Here is a 3,072-nt window from a genome sequence, read left to right as displayed (position 1 = left end):
AGCCTGACCACATGATGTTATTGCAAATCTTAAAGTGTGGCAGTCATGCCCTAATGGTTATAGTCAGAGTCAGACTGGTGACCCCCAATCACTCCCCGGGCGCCACTGGTTGCCCACTGCTCTCTCTCTCTGTGTGTGTTGGTGTGTGTTCACTACTCACTAATCCACTAACTGCGCACTAACTGTGATGGGTTAAATGTATCTGACAATACATGAGGTATGGTAAAATGCAATACATGAGGTATGGTAAAATGCTGGTAAAATGCGTTCGTAATTCAAAACATTTGTGTGTAATTAAAATATACTCGTGCGTAATTTAAAACTATTGTATGTAATTCTGTTTTTTTGTCAGAGTTGGATTCCAAAATCTACGGCCACGACAGTTTACAGACACGCGCTGTGTTTTTTAGAGTACAACTCTAAAATGTATGACTGTGACAGTTTACAGACACAGCGCTTGTTTTCACAACAGCTCTGATACACACACGACATGCGAATTACGACCACGAAGTGCGGTGTGCGAAACGACTGTCAAAATACGTCATCAAGGTCACAGGCATTACTATCCGAGGGAAGATGAATCGATTCAATGAAGTGCGCATGCGCCCCACCAACGTTTTAAACCACTGGCGCCGAAATGGCGGATCAGCTGCCAATAAAATTTACTGAAGAAGAAGAAGAAGAAGAAGAAGAAGAAGATGGCGAATCAGCTGCCAAAGCCAAGCGCTCACTCCTCGTCTCAGGTAAGTTAATAATGATTATTATTTTTTTAATCTGACATGTTTAAGCAGGGGTCATCAAACTTGTTCCTGGCGGTCATGAGGTCGGAGCTAAACTCTGAAGGACACCGGCCCTCCAGGACCGAACTTGACGAGCCCTGTGTTTAAGGGTTAACGTTAGTTATAACTAATAACAGAGAGAAGCAATATTATAGAGATGGTATAGTAGGTAAGATAACAAAAAGTAATACACAGTAGTCGATTGTCGAGTTCACGCGCGTGATCATAGGTAACTAAACCTATGCGCGTGAACTTGACAATCGATTACTATGGACTTTGACTGAAAACAGGATGTAAACAGGTATTTGCGCTGGCTTAAATAACATCATTTTTATTCATATCTTTCACATCTACTGCAGTCAGATTCACTCGTGTTCACTCCGAAGGAATCACTCACATGACCTGTGCACTTGTAATGACACATGAAGGATGTTAAGAGGCTAAAAGCAGGTTTAGTACTTGCCCCATTGAAGTCAACAGGGTGCAAATTTTAAAAAGAGGATAACACGGTGTAGGCAACACCGATTTTTATCGTTGTTCTCTGTATTGACAGCACTCCAAATGTACAAAAAAATGAGCTCAATGTTAAAATTGACCGGAGTTCTCCTTTAAGCTCTATTGTACTGAATGTTGGTTGTAGTTCCACCAGAGCTCCACTGGGGGCGCTCGCCATGAGTGCAGAATGAATGGGATACCGCTTGGTGGCATCCGAAGCGGGACCAGAAACAAACAAAACAAAAACTCTTCTAGCACGTGTTTACCTGTGTCAGCTGTGTTGTCGATGCCTCGAGAGAAAAGAAAGTGCAGAGCTGAAAGCACCAGAGCGACTGAAGGATTGCCGTAAAGCAGTATCTCTGGTCGTACGATGTGTATGACGTCATTGACACTTTAAAAGACTTTTTAAAGCAAATAAGTGACTCTAAAAAATCTAACACCCAGCAATGTGTAATTTCTTTGCATCTCCTTTCGAATACAACATTCAAATTACTAGACAAAAAATTATATCCTGAGAAAAGTGGATTTTTATTGGTATAGCGCCATAGACCTCCATTCATTCTGCACTCGTCCTGTGAGCGCCCTCATGTGGAGCCAGAGTGGAACTGCAACCAGTTCAGAAGCCGGAAGTGTAGTGAGAGTGAAACTTCTCGCCATATTAGACATTCTCTGCCTTTAGTTTCATTCGTTTAATATTATGATAAATTATGTTTTTTGTAATTTAAAAGGTGATGTAGGAAGAGCATTATTTGCGGATGACGGGGCAATTTGGAAAAGAGGACGTAATATTGCACGTGTAACACAAAGTATTCAAAAAGCAGTAGATGAAGTGGAGGGGTGGGCAAATAATTGGAGCTTTAGATTATCTGTGGCAAAAACTCAGGTTATATGTTTTACTAAAAGGAAAAAAATACCAGAGGTTAAGGTAAAGTTATATAAGCAGGAATTGGAGCAAGTGCCAGTAGTCAAATATCTCGGTGTATGGATGGATTCCAGGATGACTTTTGCTATACATGCTAAAAATCTGATTAAGAAATGTAAAAAAGGAGTAAATATATTAAGATGTTTAACAGGGGTGGAATGGGGAGCTTGTAGATAATCGTTGAAAAGAATATATAATACTTTAATTAGATCAAGTTTAGATTATGGAAGTATAATTTACGGTTTTGCAAACGAGACTACACTCAAAAAGATTGAAGCAATACAAAATCAAGCTCTAAAAATATGTTGTGGTCATAACTGACCATATCTCTGTATTTTCAGCAGAATTAGTTGCCATGATGGTTGCACTCCAGTGGGTAGAGGACGTAAAACCGAGATATGTTCTGATTTGTTTGCTGCAATCACAAGCCTCGTAAGTGTATAGGAATAGGAAAGAGGATACGATTGTTTCTCGTATTAGAATAGGGCACACACGATTAAATCATTCCTTGTTTAAGATAGGAAAACATGATACGGGAAAATGTAATTATTGTGATCAGGCAGAAACAATAGAACATGTTTTAATAAAATGTTTAAAATATGGAAAAGAAAGGTTAGTACTTAAGAGGATAGTAAGAAAATTGGGTGTGGTAGTATTCAGTATGGAAAGTCTATTGGGAAAGCAAGTAGAACAAGTAAAAATATATAGTGCGATAATGAAGTATCTCAAAGCAATAGGAGTAGATTGGAGAATTTGAAGTATAGGGGTTAATTTTTTTTTTTTTTTTTTTTTTTAGTTGATTATTGTTTTTAGTGCTTCACACTCCAGTCCAGTTGGTGGCGGTAATGCACCGAAAGTTTGTTTGCCAACCGCCAT

This window comes from Abramis brama (genome assembly GCF_963993115.1).
Source record: "Abramis brama genome assembly, chromosome: 20".
Lineage (NCBI taxonomy): Eukaryota > Metazoa > Chordata > Actinopteri > Cypriniformes > Leuciscidae > Abramis > Abramis brama.
The sequence above is the reverse complement of the archived record's forward strand: the minus strand, read 5'-3'. Positions refer to the sequence as shown.